Source organism: Temnothorax longispinosus, chromosome 5, assembly GCF_030848805.1.
Source record: "Temnothorax longispinosus isolate EJ_2023e chromosome 5, Tlon_JGU_v1, whole genome shotgun sequence".
In the NCBI taxonomy this organism is placed as follows: Eukaryota; Metazoa; Arthropoda; class Insecta; order Hymenoptera; family Formicidae; genus Temnothorax; species Temnothorax longispinosus.
Window position 1 is genome coordinate 12,930,180 of NC_092362.1, and position 26,030 is coordinate 12,956,209.

Genomic DNA, 26,030 nt, shown 5'->3' on the forward strand with positions numbered 1-26,030 from the left:
CGCTCGCGGATCTGCAAAGAGTAATCGTTCTCCCTGGCGTTTGTACACTATTCCGTTCACTAGTTCATAACCTTCTATCTCGCTTATTTCATGTTTACTTCTCTCATTCACAGTTTTTCTAAGTATTACGCTCTTACGTCCTATCGTTTTATCGCTATTCTGGTTCATGGTAATTTCATCATACTCATTCACTAATGTAAACACACCATACTCATTCATTCGATCACTCTCACCTACTGGCGCTCGACTCAATGCATCTGCATGAACGAGTTTTGTACCCGGCTTATGCGTAATATTAAAATTAAATTCGCTCAAATTAATTAAATTCATTCGTGTTATTCCATCGTACTACTTGCAGATTTACAGTCTTCTGGGTACTTAGATACCAACAATGCCTGGCAATCTGTAACTATGGTAAATGGTATATTAATTAACATTATCTATCGTTTTAGTGAAATACGCAGGCCCATTCAACATCCCGAAAATAATTCGCGTACACTCTACAGTTTCGTCTGGCGTAATGATCGCAGTTTTTGGCATTGCTTCCTCGGTCAACGGAACTTGTAAATATCCATGCGCTAGATCAAGAGTAATAAAAAGATCACAATCTCTAACTTGTTCCAAATGATCATCCGGATTAAGCATAGGAAAAGGCACTCGTACGGTTTGTTGTTTGAGTTTACGGAAATCTACAACAAAACGTGATTCACCACTTTTCTTACGTACCAATAATACAGGACTCGCGTAAGGGGAATCTGTATCCCGCACTATCCCCGATTCGCGCCCCTCTCGAATAATTCGGCTTATTTCCTCTCGTTCAGAATTGCTAGCTCGGTACGGTTTTGACACTACCGGTTTACTACCTGGTAATTCTTTGATGTCCATAACAATGTTCGTCGCTAAGCCTAACTCCGACAAATTGATTGCAACACAGTCACGGTACTCGTTCATAATGGAGACCAATTCTTCTATCACTTCTTTTGGTTGATCTGTAACGGCCTGCCTTTTGGCTGTTTATATCGAACGCGGACTAGCTCGCCGGACCAGGAGTTCGATGGTAGGCCCAGAGACAGAAGGCAGTTTTGATACGGAACGTGGTTTTATTACGGTGGTTCAATTACAACAGACTGTCGCGATAGTTACAACGGAGATGCATGCGGGCCATGCGGCTAACGCGGGCGGTTTATAATCTAGACGACGGTCGCGGTAATTACAAAGTACGGAAACGCATTCGGTTTATGCGGCGGACGCGGGCGGATTATATTCTATAGGACGGTCGCGATAATTACAAAGTACGGAAACGCATTCGGTGTATGCGGCGGACGCGAACCAGGCGGTCCGTACCGGCGCGCTGCGGTACGCGTGCGAACGGGCCTTTAAGCCGGCCAATGGCTGGTCGGCTCGCGGCGCGAGATTCGCGGCGCGGGCGCGTGTATGTTATCCGGCGCGGTTTCTTTCTCGCGATACGGTCCGGTGTTAATTACGCGGCGCGGTGGGAAGGAAAACGAACGGCCAGGGGCTAGGCTGGTCGATCGGTTGACGAGGAGGTCCGACTGTTCCGGCGGCAAGAACCCTTGTCGAGAGGCCGAGCACGCTCGACCCCTGGTTACCGTGGCAGACGGGGTGTTCCGGGTAGGAAGGCGGTCAGCGCTCGAGAACTCTCGAACGAGGCACAGAACGCTGTACCCCGTTTCGTAAGCTGGCCTAGGAAGCGGAAAGGTACTCGTCTCCGAGGGTAGCGGAGCACAGGTAGCTAGACTCGGATCGGAGTGTCTCTACCTGTCGCGGCGCCGGTATTTTATACTCGCCCGGGTGGTACGCTAGGGAGGGGAGGCCGATTCCCGCGTGAGCCGCGCCGCCGGCGGAGCGGAGCGGAATCGGCGTGGCGGTAAGCGTGCTCGCGCTCGGAGGCGCTCGGCTCCCCTCGGTTTCTGTCGGAGACCCGGGAAGATGTCGGTGCGGCGGAGCGTCGCGCACACGATCGGAGTTAAGTCGTTTAAAAATAAGGTGGGCGCACCGCGCCCTTTCCTCGCCCGACGGAGATCGTCGGGCGGCATCCGGCAGTTCTTCGCCGGGAATGATGCATGTGTGAGGGTGCATCGTTACAGATCTTCACCGATGATCAAATCTTGGCGCGTGATGGGTTTCTTGTTTCTTCACTGTCACTCTCGAAATTATCGGCAAACGTGAAACGTCGCCTCGTTCGACACATTGTCCCATGGTCACGGTCTTTGGAGAAACTCCCATATTCAGTACCGCGAACTCATAATGTTTGTTATCTGATATTGTGTCGATAAGTTGTATCAGAGAGAAACCTGAGAGCGGCCACCGGGATCATTCCGTTCCAGCGGACGTAGAGACCCTTTAATAAGAGTCTGGCCATCATCACGTATTTCGATATTTCGATTTCAAGCATTATGATTGGTCCGCCATTTTTTCTCTAATGACGTAGTAATATGACGTAATATCATGCGCAGTCCATACTATATGTTGCTATATGTCGATGATCTAACCTCAGTCTGCATTGTGGTCGTGGAATTTATTGCGACCGTTACTGTCTGCAGTATCAGCAGTAAAAAGAAAGCAGTAAATAGAAGAAGAAGAAGATGCATCGTGGAATCAGTGTCGTAATTGAAAAGAAAGTTATACATATTATCTATTAGAGGATTGTTATATTCAGATTATTAGGTAAGTATTTTTAATTTTACATTATTGTAAAATATCTATATGAAACAATATAACCTTATGTTTAAGATATAAATTAAACTTACTGTCATCAGTAATAAAAACTTCAAAATTAATTATAAATTTATCCAGTATGTATTACATGTAATAGTTTAATAATAAATGTTATTTTTTCTGATTTATCTATAAATCATTTATGTAGTTATTAAATATTTCAGCAACATGACTGGTTGTGTAGCTCCTGACTGCACAGATTCTGACGAAAAGGGATTTATAATGAAAATTTTTCCCCGAGATCCAGTTCGGCGTGCTCAATGGGCAGCAAATGTTAATAGAAAAGAGTGGATACCTACTGAAAGATCATTTCTTTGTGAAGTATGTTCAGGATTATTTATACAATTGATTTATTTATACAATTATTTATACCTCATGAAGCATGTTTAATGTTTTTATCGTGACTCTAAAATGAAATATTTAAGATTTTACTATTTATTATTTCAGGTACATTTCGCACATGTGGGAAAATAACCGAGTTGACGGAAAAAGAAAGCTTAAGATAAATGCTGTGCCAACGATATTCGGAAGTAAAGCCAAGAAGATCGTAAGTTCTAAAAATCAAAAGCATATAAGAGGCAGATGCAAATTTATGGAAAAGCATTATATATTTATTTAAAAATTGTAAATTAGTAATGGTAAATCTTAAATATTTGATTTGATCAGAAAAGTCACCGTGAAAACATGAGACATACTTCAGTGAATGATGAGGTAGGCTGTGTTAACAAACATAATGTACCAGTACAAAGTATTGTACCAGTACAAAGTATTGTATCAGTACAAAATAAAGAAGAAAATAACGATTGCGAGAATGAACTGCAATTAGAAAGTGCCAAAAGTAAAAAAGAAAATAGTGAAGTTAAAAACATGTCGCGTACAATAAAAAAACAGAATCAAATTATATGTGAACAATCACGTATAATTAAAAAGCAGAATGTTAGACTAAGAAAATTTAAAAAATGCTTGCTTACTGTACGACATGACTTAAAATTGAAAAAGAAACAAAAAGAGCAATCTAATTATACAGCTCTGTTAAGTAAGCTACAAGAAATCTTCACTGACGATCAAATTGCAGTTTTAAAGAACAATAAAAGAGCAAAGAAATGGAGCAACAAATCGATCATGAAAGCACTTTAATTAAGGTTTTCTTGTGGCATCACCGGTTACGAAGAACTTCGTCGCCAGAAATTTCCTTTGCCAGGACTTAGAACGTTACGAAGAAAAATAGAAAACTTTAAATTTGAAAGCGGAATTTTGGACGATATTTTCAATTTTTTAAAATTGAAGGTGTCGAATTGGAACGAAATTGATAAAGAATGTTGTTTAGTATATGATGAAATCAGCATTTCATCAGGAAAATTTTTTGATAATTCTTCTCAAAGTTACATTGGTGATGTAACTTTACCAGAACATACAGGTATAGCGTCACACGCTATGGTATTTATGTTATGCGGTATTACATGTCGTTGGAAACAAATTATTGGTTATTATTTTACAAGTAACGGGTTTAATGGTGCTACATTGCAACCAATAATAGTTGATATACTTCACAGAGCCAACTCAATAGGTCTTACCGTAAATTCCATTACCTCCGACATGGGATCTTGCAATCAGTTTATGGAAAGCGTTTGGGATTACGGTTGGAAAGTACACCAAATGTATAAATTATGTAACACATCCAGTTGACTCTAATCGTAATTTGTATGTTATCGCGGATGTGCCCCACTTATTAAAAAATTTAAAAGCGTGTATTTTAAATAATAAGTTCCTCTTACTACCTAAAAATATTGTACGTAAATATAATTTGCCAACAGATAGGGTACAAGCAAAACACTTCGAAGAAATAATTTTCGCACAAAAAGAACTTCAATTTTTATTAACGCCAAAATTAAGTATGAATGATGTCGATACGAAGAATAATTTTGATAAAATGCGCGTCAATAAAGCGAAAAATTTATTGAGTCATGAAATGAGCACTGCTTTGGAGTTTTTAGCCGATGAAAATTCAAAACCAGAATACATTGCTACAGCATTTTTTGTTAAAATGATAGTAAAATGGTATACGATTATGACTTCAAGGCACTGCTGCATTTCTTTGGGTACAAAAGACTTAGAGAAATATAAAGATACTGTTTCATTTTTAAATGAAATTATAGAGATATTTAGTAATCTTCATATTGGTAACAAAGGAGATTTTAAACCTGTTCAGAAGGGAGTTATTATTTCAACTAAATCTGTTTTAGAATTGGCAGATTATCTCTTTCGTGAGAGAAAATTTCAATTCTTACTGACAGGTAGACTTACGCAAGACTGCGTAGAGAATCTTTTTTCTGTTCTTCGAAGTAAAAATGTTACATTAAATGCTTTACAATTTAAAAATAATCTTAAATTAATTGCCACTTCTTTATATATGCGTTCAATTTCTCGAGCTAATTACGAAGAAGATGATGCACGATATGTAACAGGTTTTCTTGATGTAATTGCTGAACACAAATGTGAGTCTCGTAATGAATCAAATGCCAATCTATCGTACGAACCAACAACTCAGGAAGTAAAAGAATTGAATACTGTAGAATGTAATATTTTATATAGTATCGCTGGATACATTGTAACAAGCATTAAAAAAAATACAAAACTTTGTAAGCATTGTATTGGAAGTTTAGGTTCTACTCATCGAAATTTGTCCCAATATGCGCGATTAGTACGATTGCGAAGTTATAAAAACAATACATTGTTTTATGTAAACAATCAAACATTTCAGTTATTTAAAAAAATGGAGTATATGTTTAGGCGGTATCAGAAATCGTGCAATAACAATCGTGGTTACAAAAACTTTTTAGTTGCTACATTTTTAGATATTTTGAGTAACAGTCATATTTTGTTGTGTCATAATTTACATTTAAAGATAGCAAATAGATATGCAATTTACAGAATGAGGATAACGAATAACAAAACAATTGTTAAACGTAAATATTATGACAGTAAGTCAATGGCGATGCACAGTGCAATAAAATAAAACAAATTGTTACAGTGCAATAAAATAAAACAAATTGTTACATTTTATTCTTTTAATTCCCTTACGGAAAAAAACTACAGCGGATTACAGAAAATTATATTACAGGAACTACATAAAAGTATTACACGAAATTACAGACTGAAGTATTGTAATATACTGTAATATTTTCGTACTATACGCTCGGATTACAGGAAAATATTACAGGAAAATAGCCTGTATCCTGTCATTTAGTGGCTCCTGCTTGATTTTAGAGGATTTTCCTTTGAAATACGGTCTCAAGAAGATATTTTAAAATCTAGAGGAATATCCTCTAACCATGAGACACTAGACTTAAGATTGCAGTCCTCTTAATACTAGAAGACACTGATTTCCGATATTCACCCGGCATAAAAAAAAATTATTTTTTTCGAAATTTTATTACTATTTTATAACTAAATTTCAAAAATTTGTTTCTTAAGATGCAGTCTATGATTATAAATATTTTCTTGTATTTGAAAAACACACTTACCTTGGTGGGATTCGAACTCGGGACCTCTGGATCGTGAGCCAACTGCCTTACGTGGTAGACTACTTCTTAATTTGATGTAAGTGTTATATATAGTCTACATATGTCATAACCAGCGCAAATATATAATTTTTCAAAAATCATCTTAAGAAACAAATTTTTTCACTTATCAGTAGAATATTTTTTTTGTGAATATTTTGCCGATATTACAGGATAATAATAGCCTGTAATATCACTGTGGAATTATAGGAAAATAATCTGTAGTGTATAATTATAATATATATAAGAAAAATATATATTTATATGATGTCAAAATGGCGAATACCCTGTATACACACTGATACTTTATATTTTTTTATATTTATTTACTTATAAAATATAAAATTAAAAAATAATAAAATGTGGTTAAAAAGTGATACATTAAATCTAATAAATTTCAAACAATATTTATAGAAATAATTTATATACAGCTGCATTAAAGTAAAAGTATACTATACATGGAGGGGTAAAAACCACAGTGGTGTAACTCAAATTTTTAAAAATCTTTTCTCGTGTGCATCGATGCAATCTGTACAATATATAAATTGCATCTATGCACACGAGAAAATATTTTTAAAAATTTGACTTACACCACTGTTGTTTTTACCCCTCCATATATGATGAGACTCGCTATTTTAAATTTCATGGATTACTGTTAGCATTACGTTTAATACATGCGTGTAGTAGTGTATTACACATTTTGTAAATTACATGTGTAGTCTACTACACAAGTCACTTACCATACGTGTAGTATATATATTACACATATAATGGATTACACGTGTAGTCTACTACACAAATCACTTACCACACGTGTAGTATATTACACATATAGTGGATAACACGTGTAGTGGATTTCACACTTCATGATTAGACATATGTATTCCATATTACAGGAATTTCACGCACTAAAGGAATTACAGCGTGTAATAACTACAGATTATTGTGTTCCTTTCGGTGATAACTACAGGGGGTCCTGTAGTAACTACACAAGTGTAATATTTACTGGCTGTAGTTTCTTTTCATAAGGGTTTATTCCTTGATCATCGAATGGTTAAATTTTCACTTTGAGGTTATAGTGATAATATAGCGTACTCGATTTCCTGACTCGGAGTCGGGTCTAGTCAGTAAATTGAATACGTTTATAATTATACGCATGCTCTGAAGCTACCCCCACTCAGATTAGAGAAAAAATGGCGGACCAATCAAAACGCTCTAAAATCAGATTTCTGATGGCCAGACTCTTATTAAAGGGTCTCTAAGCGGACGTATACTGACGCGCCGCCTGAGAAAGTGGACGTCAACTACGTCGTTACACTTGGCAACGGTACACACATGGTTTGTCTCCGTGCTATGGTTCGTGTCCGAACTACTCAGATGGAGGGGATATGCTAGTCGGCTGACTCGGTACTCGGCAAGCTTCGAGCGGGGAGAGAAGGGCAGACATACGATTTGCTGTCTCCTTCTCGCTTGAGATGTGACGTAGCTGCTTAGCACGCGCCGGCTATGCCACGATGCCATGCATTTCGGGTATCGCTCCTCGCGTCTCGCCGAGTGCCGAGTCTCGAGTTGGCAAATCGACGATGTGCTATACGTTACATTTACGTTTTATAAATATAAAGATTGAAAATATAATTAATTTAAAAAATATGGTAAATGTTTACAATTAGGGCCTGACCTCCGATGACCTTGACCTTGACATATGTTGTCAAGGTCACCCTCCTGAGTGACCTTCAGAAGGTTTTAGTCGGGGGTCGCTTTTTTATTAAAAAGTTATTAACAAAAAAAAGTTTGGCGACCTCACCGATTTCAATGACCTTGATATATGTTGTCAAGGTCATGACACCGAGTGACCTTCAGAAGGTTTTAGCCGTCGCTCGTTATTCGTTAAAAAGTTATTAACAAAAAAAGTTTGGAAAATACGTAGCTTAGATGACGCGTTTTACAAATATTTAACTGTTTAAAGCGCGTCACTAATCTACATAGGTTAGATGACGCGCTTTAACAGTATTTAATTGTTTAAAGCGCGTCAACTAACCCATGCGTAAACCATTTCGGGGCTACCGCACCTCTCCCGAAAGCAGGGGGTGTGGGTGAACCTCGGTTCGCGTGAAAAGTGTATGCGTGAACTATTTCGGGGCTACCGCACCTCCCCCGAAAGCAGAGGGGGGTGTGGGTGAATCTCGGTATGCGTGAAAAGTGTATGCGTGAACTTTTCATACGTGGAAAGTTAATATGCGAGATGCCACATGAGTTAGATGACGCGCTTTAAAAATATTCAACTGTTTAAAGCGCGTCATCTAACCCATGTAAGTATTCTCTGGTTTAACAAAAAGACTTCAATTTATCAACAATTTACTGCTTTAAATGTTGTGTTTTGGTAAAGCAGCGACTTTCTCGCGAAATAAAGTATTCTCTGCTTTAAAGAAAAACGTAATATTAGTCGTTTATGCCTCTCAGTACTTAAAATAACTGCTATATTTTCGAAACTTTTTTTGTTTATAACTTTTTAATAAGAAGCGACCCCCGACTAAAACCTTCTGAAGGTCACTCAGAAGGGTGACCTTGACAACATATGTCAAGGTCAAGGTCATCGAAGGTCAGGCCCTAATTGTAAACATTTACCAAAAATATTTATAAACATAAAAACTAAAATTCGTAAATGTAATGTATAGAAATCCTTGTTCTGGCCAATACGCTCTTATATAAAAAAAGTCTTACATTAAAAACCTTTACTTTAGCATAATAGTATTTAAATTGAATATTTAAAGGCATAACAATAATTACATATTAACTATATCGAGAAAAAAAGTAGTTTATAATGTTCTTTTTACTCTTATTAAATTTATATTAGCTATTAATGTTTATAAGCGGCCACGAGCAACAACAGAGAGATATTGGATTAAAATAAAAATAATTTCTTAAATAAACAATACACATTAACGTTTCGACTGTACTTAGTCTTCTTCGGGACGGATTACTACGATAGAAAAAAATAAATATAAAAAAACATGATAATTAATGTTCAAGTTTACATACTAAAACATTAAACATTAGTCTAGACTAAAACATTAAACAATCACCTAATAATATAAACAAAGTAAACAATAATCTAATTAAATCACAAATATAAAAACACCGGAATAATTGAATAAAACAATAACAAAAGATAAATTTATATTTATATTGAGAAGTGGTAAAATCTCTGCCGTCAGGAAGAGAATGTAAAGAATTATTAACGGAGGTATTCTGATTTAAAAGATCTTTAAGATATATATTTTTCTTTTTATAGGGAAACGAAGAAAGTGAATATAACGTTAAACTTTGCATGTTTTCTTCGCCTTATTTTAAAAATTTATTTTTATTTTTTAAGTAACAAAAATGCTCTTCTTTTTTGTTATATCCTGGTCACCATAAATGACAGACGGTGTAAATAATTCTAGCTGTTCTAGGTATCTAAAACGCAAAAAGCTAAAATTTTCTTATTCAGAAGAAGTATATGTGTAGTATCGTCGAGATACTTAGAAGTATCTCGAAGAAGTATCGTCTGAACTAGAACTTAACCAATATTTCCATTCTAGGTTCTAGGCGGCCTTTTTATCAAAAATATTATTAATCAATATTAAATAAAGCATTTACGATCTGAGCTTAGATTTTATAGTAGCCTAATAATATTTTTTATATACTATATTTACATATTTTTCCAACTTTAATCAACTACGCGCCGACTAACTTGTCAGACTTACAACACAGCTCCTATTGGATTAATAAAATCCCCTTACACCCCTCTAATTAAATTGATTTAAATAATACTAAAGAATTTACTACTTCAACAACAGGAGCTGTCCCGGGTAGAACTTTAAAAGGGGGCCTGTAAAGGCTGTAGACAGTTTTTCCCCATTTCTGTCTAGGCCCTATCAAGGAAGCCTGGTTAGGACCTGCACAGAGATGTAACGCTTGTGTAAGTCAGAGCCTGATTTGTGTATCTGACTAGACTCTATTCTAGCACGCCTAACTAGGCCCTATCCAGACATGCCCAACTTTCCAGTAATCTTTATATGATATTTACATTAAAAGATTTTTTTTTCTTCAAATTTTATTACTATTTTATAACTAAATTTGTTTCTTAAGATGCAGTCTATAATTATAAATATTTTCTCGTATTTGAAAAACAACACTTTACCTTGGTGGGATTCGAACTCGGGAACTCTGGATCGTGAGCCAACTGCCTTACGTGGTAAACTACTTCTTAATTTGATGTGTTATATATAGTCTACATATGTCGTAACCAGCGCAAATATATAATTTTTTAAAAATTATTTTAAGAAACATAATAATTAAATCAATGAATTATTTCATGATAATAAAAGAAATAAATTTTATGTAAAAAAAATTGTAAAACCTATAATTTCACGGCAACAATCGTAGGGTTTCATGTTAGTGCCTGTTTAGAAAATTCCTTTAGGCCCTTTCTAGGCCCAACAATGGTAGACCTATTTTAGGGCATGGTAGACCAATCTAGGCCCAACGTTAGCAGACCTTGATTGTGGCATCCATGCCAGTGCCTATTCTAGGCCCATTAAGGAAAGTCTATCCAGAATTTGCCTTTCTCGTCCCTTTCTAGGCCCAACGTTTGCAGACCTTGATAGTGGCATCCATGTCAGTGCCTATTCTGGGTCTATTAAGGAAATTCTATCCAGAATTTGCCTTTCTAGTCCCTTTCTAGGTCCAACGTTAGCAGACCTTGATAGTGGCATCCATGCCAGTGCCTATTCTAGGCCTATATATGAAATTCTATCCAGAATTTGCCTTTCTAGTCCCTTTCTAGGTCCAACGTTTGCAGACCTTGATAATGGCATCCATGTCAGTGCCTATTCTGGGCCTATTTAGGTTATTCTATCCAGAATTTGCCTTCTAGTCCCTTTCTACCCTGACGGAAAAAATTTCTATAAATAACTACACTAGAAATAGAAATTTGTACATTTTTGTTGAAATATTTAATTTTTTGTAGAAATAGTTATTTTTTTGTAGAAATATCTACGAAATAGTACCACAAATTACAATGTTCTCAAATCAAGAAATTTTGCAGGTAGTATTTTATGAAAAACTACAATTTTATAAAAAAAATAGTACGCGAAGATCTACAAATTTTAAAAATTTAAGAAGAAACAAAATCTAAAAAAATTAAAACATCAATCAAACAATTTGGACATTTTTTTTGTTAATTAGTTTTATTAGTCTACATAACATATATTTTTTTCATCAAGATCGGTCAAGTGGTTTTCGAGAAAAATACATTTCTTTATTTTACTTTCTCCCTGCATAACTTCTAAAAAAATGAATTTTTTTAAATAATATTTGGTGGAAAGTTTTATCATATTGGTACTAACATGTGACATTAATGTCAGCTCTGTATGATCAAGGGCCGATTTCACATGCTTACTCCGCTAGGCCCTTATGGATAGATCCATTATAGAGTATATATTCATAATTCATATATGATTATCTATCACACGATGTATATGCGTACAATAAGTCCAACCAGATCTATTTAGATCTGTTATATCCCATATCTAGTTAGATCTAATCAGATATAAAAATAGATCTGATCAGATATAATTCGATCTAAATTTATCTGATTATTTTTTCGCGGATGATTTAATCAAGAGAGCCTTTATACACTTTAATTTATTTACACGCAGTTGATAATATTGATACGATTCAATTATCGAACTTCTAGGGCCCTATTGATAGTCACAAAAATTTGTTAGTTATCTGATAGCATCTCGTCGATGATATCGCTCAAATTTTAGTTGTTACATACATCAAAAATATCAAATAATATAGATTGACGTTTGGTAATATAGAACTCTTGAACAAAACATTTTGAGAGTGCAGCTGATAGTTTATATTTCAAAATTATATATAAAAACAATTGTAACAGAGATTTAATTGTTATTTTTTACATCGTAAACTTTTTCATTATTTATGTTAAAATAACAATTATTATAAAAAATTACATAGAAATTTTCTCAAATATGAATGATTACCATAAGATCTTTTGAAATAAATTTTTATTAATATATATAATCAGCCTTGTTTATTTTAATTAGTTATATAATTGTTAAGTAACACAAAAATATTAAATTTTTTTTACAAAGAAACAAAAAACCAATAGGCCAGTCATATTAGACATCGAACCTTCCAATTAATCTTCCCAGGTTGCAACCACCATGAATCGCTTTGATTTGAGGTGCTGTAAGTGGGATTTATTTTGCTTCGCAATGCGCATGCGCATTACAAAGTTATTAACAATATTATCAACAAAAAACGCAATTTTTTTTTATCTTTTCTCAAATATCTCAAAAATTAAACAAGATAGGGTAACTAACTATACGTATCTTTTTTGTAGAGCGTAAAAGCGTAAAATTATGTACAATAATGATCTGAACAACATTTATCGTCAAGTCAGTCGTTTAGCTTGCACGCGCCGTCAAAGTCCGAGACTCGGATCCCGAAAACCCTCGATTTCATCGTTTTTTTGATGTTGCGTCGGTGATTTTTTTCCGTCATTTAAAATGGAATTAAAAATTCCAAAAAAATCACACATCATCTGAGAACTACAAACAATACTTTTCAGAGTGTAACCAATTTTTTAGACCCTTTTTCTTTAGTTTGTAGCTATGTAAGCAAAAAATTTCGATTTTTTGGAATAGTCTTAGTTTTTTGCTGTTTTCAGGCCTTAGAATTTATTTGAGACAAATTTTATCGTATGCATCTTGTTGTGGACGAAATTTGCAACAAAAAAAGACCCTTGAATTTTTTTCGTACGACAAACGCTGATTTTTTTATTGACGCGCAAAGTTATCCAATATTGCGCACAGGTCGATCGGATAACGCTTGTTTTTCACTAAAATAATTGTTTTTTATTAAAATTTACGTAATTTTTTGCACATTATTATTGAACCATATTGCAAAGCCGTTTTCAACACATTCTTTCATTTTTACTTATTTATTAACAAATTGTTTACTTAAAAATTATTATAAACAATTAGAAAAACATGTTATGTTCGTTGTACTCGTCGTCTCATTTCAACTCAAAAAATGTTTTTAAAAAATTTATTCACATTATTTATAACATTTATTCAAACATACAGTGCATCTTTTGACTATTTTTCACACCATCTTTGAGCCAATAGTGCGTTTTTTTGTGGTTTTCCCAGTAGGCCTAATCCACAAGCATTGAAGATATGTCTTTTCTATGTCCTTTCAAAATCAAGAAGCTGAGCAAAACGAGGCAGAAAAGGATGAAAGTGACATACTAGAAGATATTGTAATTCAAGCTGAGCCTATGGATACTGAGGATTGAAATAATTATTCAAGACGCGGATGTTAATTTTCATCAACATCTGCGTGTTAGATAGTTTTAGTGTATCCAAGGAATATCCAAATAATTATCACATCAAAAGAACATATTTTCAATGCTTGTCGATTAGGTCTACTGGGGAAACCACAGAAAAAGAACGCACCATTGACTTTACCTCAGAGGTGGTGTGGAAAATAGTCAAAAGTTGCACTGTCTGTATGTTTGAATAAATGTTATAAATAATGTAAATAAATTTTTTAAAAACATTTTTCGAGTTAAAATGAGACGACGAGTACAACGAATATAACATGTTTTTCTAATTGTTTATAATAATTTTTAAGTAAACAATTTGTTAATAAATAAGTAAAAATGAGAGAATGTGTTGAAAACGGCTCTGCAATATGGTTCAATAATAATGCGAAAAATTACGTAAATTTTTATAAAAAACAATTATTTTAGTGTAAAACAAGCGTTATCCGACCTGTGCGCAATATTGGATAACTTTGCATGTCAATAAAAAAATCAGCGTTTGTCGTACGAAAAAATACAAGGGTCCTTTTTTGTTGCAAATTTCGTCCACAACAAGATGCATACGATAAAATTTGTCTCAAATAAATTCTAAGGCCTGAAAACAGCAAAAAACTAAGACTATTCCAAAAAATCAGAATTTTTTGCTTACATAGCTACAAACTAAAGAAAAACGGTCTAAAAAATTGGTTACACCCTGAAAAGTATTCTTTGTAGTTCTCAGATAATGTGTGATTTTTTTGGAATTTTTAATTCCATTTTAAATGACGGAAAAAAATTACCGACGCAACATCAAAAAAACGATGAAATCGAGGGTTTTCGGGATCCAAGTCTCGGACTTTGACGGCGCGTGCAAGCTAAACGACTGACTTAACGATAAATGTTGTTCAGATCATTATTGTAGATAATTTTACGCTCTACTAAAAAGGTACGTATAGTTAGTTACCCTATCTTGCTTAGTTTTCGAGATATTTGAGAAAAGATAAAAAAATTGCGTTTTTTGTTGATAATATTGTTAATAATTTTGTAATGCGCATGCGCATTGCAAAGCAAAATAAATCCCACTTACAGCACCTCAAATCAAAGCGATTCATGATGGTTGCAACCTGGGAAGATTAATTGGAAGATTAACCCCATAAATTAGTCTAATATGACTGGCCTACAAACAAAAACGTACTTTTATAAAATTCGAAAATTTGAAAACAGATATTATAATATGGACCGCCTGATTTATAAAACAATGCTAACATAAAATAATATTTTTTTGTATTAAAAGCTTACAAAAATTTACATCAAGTACGGACAAAATAACAAAATGTTCGCTACTTATAAAGTACACGTGTGCGCGAGCAACTTTGTTGCGATTGATTGACGGGATGGCGGCGCGACGGCGCCGCGGCGGTGCGACTGCGAAGTATCATCTGCGACTAGTTTCACTTTGTTAGCTGCAGTAGGTTTTTAAAAACAACGGCAGTCCATACTATCCGGCCGGTTCATATTTGGAAAATTTACCCTCTATATATGTACAATTTATATTATTTAAAAAAATTTATTCAAATTTAGCAAATATATATATTAGTTGAATAAATAAAAAAATAAGAGCTTACGTTGAAATAAAGACCATCAATCAATTCTTGAATCAATTATCATATTATGGTAACTATATCAATCATATTATGGTAACTATATCAATAAAGTCCCAAGAGTCCGGAAATAATTATAAAGAATATCGATATTATCGATTATGAGTATAAATTTTTCGATTATCAACATAATAACAAATAAGAATATATAAACGTAATAATATTGCCATAAAATTCCGTTTTTTTTTTTACTACAATACACACAAAAAATTACATACTACTTGCAAGTAAATATTACTTGTTTTAAATATAATATTTGATAAGTTTGTATAATTGCAAATCTACCATAAAGTCATCACAAGCATCATTTACTCAAAACATATTCTTGACCATAGCAAGTCTAGTTCTTCAAACAACAATATTTAATTAATACAAGAATTTGGTTACTTACTTATATATATCAAGAGACACGGTAGTGTCTCGTGCCATGTACACGCAGACCGACCGTGACTCTTTTACGCGTAGAATCTACGGAAGAAAAGCATATACTTAAAATAAAATAATATATATTTTTAAAAAGAGAATAAATTCTTGTTTTGAACACAAGATGAGCTTTTCTAAGACTTGTGCCAAGATATATATCTTAAAATTGTTATTAAGAAAATATTCTTTGTTGAAGAAAAATATTACTTAAAACCAATAAAATAAAATAAGTAATTACTTTTCTTTTGGCTGCAGTAGAATGATATTTTTCTATGTGTATAGTTATTATTTACATATGGATAATCAAACTCAGATAACAATAAAATTACAGTTTTAAATTAAAAAATTAAATATTATAAAATATTAAACATATATATATGTATATGTCTATGAAACATCAACATATTAATAAATTATAAAAATAGTCGGTCGATCGCTTTCGTACGAACAACATGTCACTCTCGACTAGTTTTATAAGTGACTATGTACATCTTATTATTGAACACACAAGACATCTTTTATGATCTTTCTGAAATAATTTCAGACATTACGGATGTCTTGTGATTTCAACGACGATTCTTACAAATGATTTAGTTTACACTTGAAAAGGGCCCAAACTAAGGGCTGAAATGTTGTGATTTTATACTAAATTGTAGCTGCAGTTAAGGTGATGCTGGAGCTGTTTGTATAACCGACAAAATTACTATTTTCTATGTTATCGACCTATATCTGTCCTTGTATAGACAAGGATAGCACCTAACATTGCACGCATACATACGCACGACACTGGGCTAAGTAATATCTTTTTTTTTTTAAGCTTCAAATCTTACTTCTAATTGCACGATATTATTTCTGACAGTTTTTTGTAGAGGGCTGTATCACTATTTTCTATATTATATAGAAAAACTGCAGAATTTTTGTATAAAGCAAATATATGTTGTCAGATGAAAACAATATTTATAAAAATAAATTTTTTTTAGTTTATCAGAAAAAATTATGTACAGCCCTCTACATTTTTGTGTGCGTACTTTAATCGTGTAAAAGGATTTTCCATTCTGTTTAGCCGATTCAAAGATATTGCTTAGACCGATTATGTCAGTGTCGCTGTAACTCCAGGATCCCCTTAAATAGATACAATTGAAATATATTTATAAAATTAGTATCTATTATACATTAGTTTTTTAACGTTCATGCAAACTTCCATAAAAATATTGGTCTTTAATATATAATACTACCTTATCAGTAAAAGTACTAAGATATTCCGTGTGAGAAAGATGTAGATATAACAATTATTGGGAGGGTCCCGTTTGCCTACAAAACGATTGCCTACAGGTTCGTTTGCACACACCCATTGCACACAATCGCGATAGCACACATTTCAAATTGCCTACAGGCATTATTGCGCACATATTTCTTTGTCTACACGATCATATTGCGCACAGCGCATTGCACACACGACCGTATTGCACACAGCGCATTGCGCACACGACCGTATTGCACACAGCGCATTGCACACACGACCGTATTGCACACAGCGCATTGCACACATGGCTGTTATTGCACACACGACCGTATTGCACACAGTGCATTGTAAAAACGGCTGTATTGCATACAGCGTATTGCACGCAGCGCATTGCACACATGGCTGTATTGCACACAGCGCATTGCACACACGACCGTATTGCTCACAGCGCATTGCACACACGACCGTATTGCACACAGCGCATTGCACATATGGCTGTATTGCACACAGCGCATTGCACACACGACCGTATTGCACACAGCGCATTGCACACATGGCTGTTATTGCACACACGACCGTATTGCACACAGCGCATTGCGCACACGACCATATTGCACACACGGCCATATTGCACACACGTCCGTGTTGCACACACAGCCGTATTGCACACACGGTTGTATTGCACACACGGCCGTGTTGCACACATGACCGTATTGCACACACGGCCGTGTTGCACACACGACCGTATTGCACACACGACCGTATACTTTCCACGCGAACCGAGGTTCACGCACACCCCCCCCCCCCGTGCTTTCGAGGGAGGTGCGGTAGTCCCGAAATAGTTCACGCATACACTTTCCACGCGAACCGAGGTTTACGCACACCCCCCCGTGCTTTCGGGGGAGGTGCGGTAGTCCCGAAATAGTTCACGCATACACTTTCCACGCGAACCGAGGTTCACGCACACCCCCCCGTGCTTTCGGGGGAGGTGCGGTAGTCCCGAAATAGTTCACGCATACACTTTCCACGCGAACCGAAGTTCACGCACACCCCCCCCCGTGCTTTCGGGGGAGGTGCGGTAGTCCCGAAATAGTTCACGCATACACTTTCCACGCGAACCGAGGTTCACGCACACCCCCCCCGTGCTTTCGGGGGAGGTGCGGTAGTCCCGAAATAGTTCACGCATACACTTTCCACGCGAACCGAAGTTCACGCACACCCCCCCCCCCGTGCTTTCGGGGGAGGTGCGGTAGTCCCGAAATAGTTCACGCATACACTTTCCACGCGAACCGAGGTTCACACCCCCCCCGTGCTTTCGGGGGAGGTGCGGTAGTCCCGAAATAGTTCACGCATACACTTTCCACGCGAACCGAGGTTTACACCCCCCCCGTGCTTTCGGGGGAGGTGCGGTAGTCCCGAAATAGTTCACGCATACACTTTTCACGCGAACCGAGGTTCACGCACACCCTCCCCCGTGCTTTTGGGGGAAGTGCGGTAGCCCCGAAATAGTTCACGCATACACTTTTCACGCGAACCGAAAGCACGGGGGGGTGTGCGTGAACCTCGGTTCTCGTGGAAAGTGTATGCGTGAACTATTTCGGGACTACCGCACCTCCCCCGAAAGCACGGGGGGGGGGGGGCGTGAACCTCGGTTCGCGTGAAAAGTGTATGCGTGAACTATTTTGGGACTACCGCACCTCCCCCGAAAGCACGGGGGGGGGGGGTGTGCGTAAACTTCGGTTCGCGTGGAAAGTGTATGCGTGAACTATTTCGGGACTACCGCACCTCCCCCGAAAGCACGGGAGGGGGGGGGTGTGCGTGAACCTCGGTTCGCGTGAAAAGTGTATGCGTGAACTATTTCGGGGCTACCGCACCTCCCCCGAAAGCAGGGGGGGTGTGCGTGAACCTCGGTTCGCGTGGAAAGTGTATGCGTGAACTTTTCATGCGTGGAAAGTTAATATGCGAGATGCCACATGGGTTAGATGACGCGCTTTAAACAGTTAAATACTTTTGAAGCGCATCATCTAACCTACGTATTTTCCAAACTTTTTTTGTTAATAACTTTTTAACGAATAACGAGCGACGGCCAAAACCTTCTGAAGGTCACTCGGGGTCATGACCTTGACAACATATATCAAGGTCATTGAAATCGGTAATACGGCCGTGTGTGCAACACGGCCGTGTGTGCAATACGGTCGTGTGTGCAACACGGCCGTGTGTGCAATACAACCGTGTGTGCAATACGGTTGTGTGTGCAACACGGACGTGTGTGCAATACGGCCGTGTGTGTAATACGGCCGTGTGTGCAATATGGTCGTGTGCGCAATGCGCTGTGTGCAATACGGTCGTGTGTGCAATAACAGCCATGTGTGCAATGCGCTGTGTGCAATACGGTCGTGTGTGCAATGCGCTGTGAGCAATACAGTCGTGTGTGCAATGCGCTGTGTGCAATACAGCCATGTGTGCAATGCGCTGTGTGCAATACGGTCGTGTGTGCAATGCGCTGTGAGCAATACGGTCGTGTGTGCAATGCGCTGTGTGCAATACAGCCATGTGTGCAATGCGCTGCGTGCAATACGCTGTATGCAATACAGCCGTTTTTACAATGCACTGTGTGCAATACGGTCGTGTGTGCAATAACAGCCATGTGTGCAATGCGCTGTGTGCAATACGGTCGTGTGTGCAATGCGCTGTGTGCAATACGGTCGTGTGCGCAATGCGCTGTGTGCAATACGGTCGTGTGTGCAATGCGCTGTGCGCAATATGATCGTGTAGACAAAGAAATATGTGCGCAATAATGCCTGTAAGCAATCGCTCTGTAGGCAATTTGAAATGTGTGCTATCGGGATTGTGTGCAATAAGTGTGTGCAATCGAAACTGTAGGCAATCGTTTTGTAGGCAACTGGAGCCCTCCCCAATTATTTTAACTTTAAGTCATACTGCTCTATATAATAGTGTTACGTCCTGCGGACTCCACGATATCCCTTTTTCGCGGGAATTCTTATACACCTAAGATAGCCCTAAGATTAGGATAAACAAGCCGAGTACGGACGGTTATCGATCAGGGTGAGGTTAGATCTCGCATTCCTTTTTTTTTATACAACTATAATAGCTATTTGCCTAGGCGACGAAGCGACCCTCCAGAGTAAAATATTGACAGACGGGGCATACGTAATGGGATTTTGTCTATCAACCTTGTCTGGCCCATAACTATAAACCCGGCGACACGACGCGCCAAAAGGGCCTGAATCCCAGACAGAGTTGATGAAGATCTTTATTGCATCAAGCGAGCTTTCTAAAATTGCTCGTGCGATGTTTCCGACAAACAGAGACAAAGCCTAGGACGTGATTGTAAATACACGTGGCGGAAGTTCTGTTTGCCTTGTACCTACCATTAAGATTGAGAAGTATGCATCGTCTGTCGATATAAAAACAGGGTCGCGAGATAAGTAAGGAACCCCAATAAAAAAGAAATCGGCGATAACCGAAAAACGAACGCGTCACTGGAAAGAACCGATGGGTTACACCCCCAATAAGACAGTGGGGCCTTAAGAGGGGGCTCACCAATGGAAAACCGCAAAAATCGATAACCGTCTCTAGCTTTCCAGGATAGGCAAAAACTTAAGAATCTACCTCTTGGGTGAGGAACATCTCAACTAATAAGAAATCCGTTAAACAAAAATTAGAAACATCCCGCCAACCCGAAATCCTTTAAACGAAAACCAGACACATCCCACACGAAATCCACCCCTTCCATCCTTCGAAGCTTCCTATTTAAATCGCGACGTCGCAGGACTCGTCCTCAGAGAAATTTTCTCAGTCCCAGTCTGCATTGCTCGGTATTATAGTCTGAATCTCATTCGTTTCGAGTCTCGACTCCATGTTTAGAGTCAGTGCAACAGATCCGACGGACCATCAGTCGCCCCGACTCACCCACCGACGAGTCCAACGTCCATTCAGAGAGAAGGCCACTCGTTTGAACTCAAGTCATCAAGTAGTAAGTCCCGTAATTCTCTTGATCCTTCTTTTTCCGCGTTATCGCCTCCCTTCTTAAACGGTCTATCGATTGTCGGATCCCCGGAAGCTTATTATTTTGAGGTCGGTCAGTGTAGGCATCAGGTTCCCAGCGGTCGTTGGCGTTGTCGTGGGCCTGACTTGGCTCCCGGCGTCTCGTCGCTGTCGTGGGCCCAGCCTGTCCACTGACCTCTCCCCCCCTTTAAGCTCAACGATTTTCTTCTGCTCGCATCCGACCGGGTCCGAGAGAGATCGACTAAATAAGTAAATAATTTTAGTGTACCCGAAAGTCCTACCCCCTCGAGGACAGAATCTCCGCACGATCAGGCGACAGAGAAATCGCCAGAACAAGCGGGCGCGACGGGAGGTCGAGCTCCCCCGGGAGCAGCTCAACGCCGGTCCTCCGCGACTCGCCATCCCACCGCCCCTACCAGCTTTTACGGAAGAACCCGGTTGTTCGCATCAGAATCGTCCCGCTATCATCATGCCCTATCGCCCAGTCGTCCTACCCTCTCGCCCAATTGTCGAACATCGCCCTATTTGCCGCGTGGCTCCGTTTCGCGTGGTCCCGCCTCGCGTGGTCCCCGTCAACCCCGATCCAGCCCGCTTCCTAGAACCTCCCGATTCCCCCTCCTCTTCCCGAAGTCCGTCCCCAACCTCCTCGACTGCCTCGACCCTCGATCTCGAGGACATAGGCGATCCCGAGACCATAACATTAGACTAATAACTATAGAAGTAATCTTTATTTTTTCATATGTTTTAACTTCATAATTTACATACACTTTAATTTTAAGCCCGACTTAAATTAATTTACACACATACACAACACTTCACTAAATTCATGTAATCTCACTACTGATTCCGATTGTAATAATAGCGGGCAGGATGTTCATTTTCAAGTAGGTTTTTCCTTAAAGATCTTGCCCGATCACCCCCGCACCTAATGTATTACCCGCGAGAAATACACACACATGTTACACCTACAATGTAATACATTTACCCTTCATCTGGATTTATTTATTATTTGTACGATTGCCGATTTTCTTTACTCAATGTCATTAGTAAATTCTATGTTAATTTGTAATAAATGTTCTATTTATTTCTAAGATAAACTCAAATGTTTCTTTCATTAAGTTGAGACCTCATCCTCAGTACCATCCACCTCTCGAAATTGCACGAGGTCCGATCCTGAGTTAAAGGGATTAAATTCTCTGACTCGAAAAAGGACCGACGATCGCACCGCTCACGAAAGGCGTCCTAACGTCTTTACAGACGTTGACCCTTTCTGAGTCATAAAAGTGCGTTCGGCTCGCGCCACGCGTCTCTGAGCGCGTACCTGCGAGCGACATTTGTAAGTATCTAGCTGCGTCCTCCCTTCCCCCGACCCCTCTGGCTAGCCTTTCCCTTGCTTCCCAGATTTTCATATCCTAATCCCGGGGTTGGACGTAACAATAGCAACATTATAAAATAGTGGTATGTTATAATCAATATCAAATTTAATTGAGATAGAAATCTAACAATCATTATCTAATCAATAAAACAAAATCTTTTGTAGGTATAAAACTATAATTAATAATAAAAACTATAATTAATAATAAATTAATTAAAATTTATGGTAACATATTGTAAGATGACAATAAAAAATGACAAATTTTAAGTTATTTCTAATATTTATACAACCTTAATATTATTTGTGAGATAAATAAGAAATAGAGTAATCCAACAAAATGTTAATATTTAGAATTTAAATATTTAGGATTTTAAAGCAAATAGAAAGTTTTATCTTTAATTAATAATATTTAGATATGTACCAATCATATCTGATAAATTTTCTTAATTATGTCGTCAAACGGTATATATTTTAATAGCACAAGATTCTTTATTTTTTTAATTTTATCAATTATTATTTATTTTTGGAAACAATATTGCACATTTTATTAATGTCAATGGTAATATATGAGATATTTTAGATGTGCTTAAAAATTTACTTGACAATATCTATATATATATATATAACAATTATTAGGTATTATAAAGTGTAAATACTGTTAATAATAGTATAATAGATTTCCTTTAAAATATTGATATTATTTATTATTGGAATTCAGTATGTTCATAGATATCTGTTTAATAGAGTTCTATGTAACGACATTATGAGTTCGTAATAAAAAAAAGGGATATATATTGTAATATAATAATATATAATGTAATAAAATAATATATAATGTAATATAATAATATATAATGTAATATAATATAATATAATATAATGTAATATATAATAATATGTAATATGTGCAATTTGGTATATATACTGACAAAAAAATGAAATTAAGCAAACGCAGTAATACTCAATATTTTAACTTCTACTTTAAAAATAAAAAATTCTAATTCTGTGAGAAAATACTCAGTCACTTCTTTATCTAGCAGTCATTAAACTGCTTTCTTATATGTGTAAATTTCTTTATTTATATATAGTTCAAAATTAACAAATTAGAGTAATTTATTTTATACAAATTTATTTATAAATAAACTTAAATATATTATTATATTTCTTCTTTTTTCGTTGTTTTGAGTTAATTTTCTTTTGAACGCTTTATCAGAAATAAATAAAATTGGTATAATTTAGGTTGTAATTGAATTATCCATCAGATTCATTTCGTAACTTTTTTCAAATAAATAAAGGATTTTAAAGTTATTTTTAAAAGTCATCAAAAAACGTGCTTTCCCGAATTTTTTAAGCTATAACTTTTTAACGAAGCATTCCTCAACCTGTATTTAGAGGAACTTTTTTTACTCCAAATTCAATTTCCTATGACCTATAAGATCCTGAAGTTTTATTGACTTGGAACACTCTATATAATTAATTATAAATATTTTGATAAATACTTTATATACATATATTATATGTTTAAATAAAAATATAAAGTCTTATCTTATTATCTACCTATACTAGTAACCCAGAAATTAATTGCACAAACACTTTATTAAAACATAAGAATGTAAGTCTATATATAAAGTCACATTGTTTTTGCTTTAATCTTTTATATCTGTTTATTTAGATATAGGATAAAGGAAATTACATAGAAATCATAAAAGTGCTTGAATGTGGATGTTTCCGAAAACTGACGACAGATAAAATTGGATTTATAGCAGCAGAGTGGTAAAAATACTAATCCAAGTGCATGTTACGAAGGCAATATTGTATGTAGCGACCTATCTTGTTATACTTTCTATTTCACATTTTAATACAGTAATTATACAGTAATTAATATCTTACAAAGTTGATAAAAACAAGATACAAAATTTGTCTTTTTTACTCGGATACTTGTCCTTCTAAAATACTATGCCAATTATATTTCTATATATAGAATAATTAAAAGTGAGAATGTAATGGAAGACTGTAATTAGAAAGAAAGCTCTCCGTAACTGATATTACAGATATTAAATCAACCACTCGGTGAAGATGAACAAAACGGAATAAAATGTACAAACTTTTTGAAACTACGAAGATGATTTCAGTACTGTAAAAAGTCTTTTATAAAGTTTTTCAGTTAAATAACTTACCTTACTTCTCAAGAATATTTACTTAAATAAAAGCTACATATACAATACAGATAAAACATATAGCTCGCTATTATCGAGCGCTTATATAGGATATTAACAATGATATGAGTATAAGAAATTAAATGCAGATTTTAAGTAAATTGAAAAGAAATGTTCTTGCAAAATGTTGGAGAATAGTTACCACAATTTACTGAAATTATTAATATGAAATATTGAGATAACTAAACTTTGTGGAATTACAAAATTCCGTTAAGTAAAGCAACTTCTGTTTGAAGTTAAATGCAGAGTAAAGTATTATAATTTATTTGCACTTATATTTACAAAAAAAACAAAAAGCCTCATTTTTCATTATTAAGTAAAAAGTTATTTGTATCTTAACATTTTTTTTTTTTAGAGATAAATCCCATTTCTAGATTGAACAAAGAGTTTATTACATGCAATTTTATATGTTTTATTCTGCAAGAGTTTGCACATATACAATAATTATTATAATTAAGTTGATTGCGCATTATTCTCAAACTATAATAAATAATAGCTGATGCAAATGCTGTATGACGTGTCTACTGATTTTCAATAATAAAGATTAGTGTTGTTATGATGTTGCATACTGCGTTAATTGAACATAGTCAGAGAATAATTTGGTTTTATTGGTTTACGTGTATGTGTGTTTATCAATGTAACCTGTGTATCTGTTTGTATGTGCTCATAATATTATACACATGAAGTATATGGAGGATCTATTACAATGCTCGTATAATTATGAATGCAAGATTAGGATAAATTAATATTAAATGTAAGATAAATTATAGTTGAAAATTAAAAATTAAAAATCTGTTTTAAAATAATTAATTAATATATTCCAGAAACGTAATACAACTTTTGCTACCCGAAAGTTACATTCGATAAAGAGTATGTTGTTAAAGATTAATATAATCTTTAGCAAGACACTTTGCGTATATGCTTAAAAGAGAAAAAATAATAAAGCCATTATTTATTTCGCGTACACGTAACAAGTATCCTTATATTATTTATATTACTATATTCATCTTTATCAAGTAAGGACATTGTCGTGTAAATTAAATCTTAACAAATCGCAATAATTGATTTGTTCTAAAAAGCTTTTGTATTTACATCTTACTATTAAATAATTATATTATTAATGTTTAAAGTTTATTACAGTAAAATGAAGACATATATATAATAAACGATATAATTAACAACCTTTTATCATAAAGTCTTATCTTAAAAATTAATGCGCAATGCGAGTACCAAGTAAATTGATTAATTGCTCAGAAAAATTCGGTATAAGTAATTTCCTGGTGCATCCATCTCTTAACAAATTAGATAAAAGACTATATACATATATGACAAAGTACAACTAATAATTACTGATACTCGAATCCGCATCCGGTCATTAGATACTATACGTATAATAATGGAAGATAACA

General features: G+C 35.8%; 1 long non-coding RNA gene and 1 pseudogene across 1 annotated transcript; one reads left to right on the forward strand and one right to left on the reverse strand.

The window, feature by feature from the left end:
- Positions 1-26,030, reverse strand: part of LOC139813252 (uncharacterized) — a 60,083-nt pseudogene that overhangs the window by 24,217 nt on the left and 9,836 nt on the right.
- LOC139813612 (uncharacterized) lies at positions 610-6,720 on the forward strand. Its single transcript, XR_011732192.1, has 5 exons — positions 610-2,688; positions 2,904-3,060; positions 3,187-3,286; positions 3,406-4,156; positions 4,293-6,720. It is a non-coding gene; the product is annotated as an uncharacterized lncRNA (long non-coding RNA).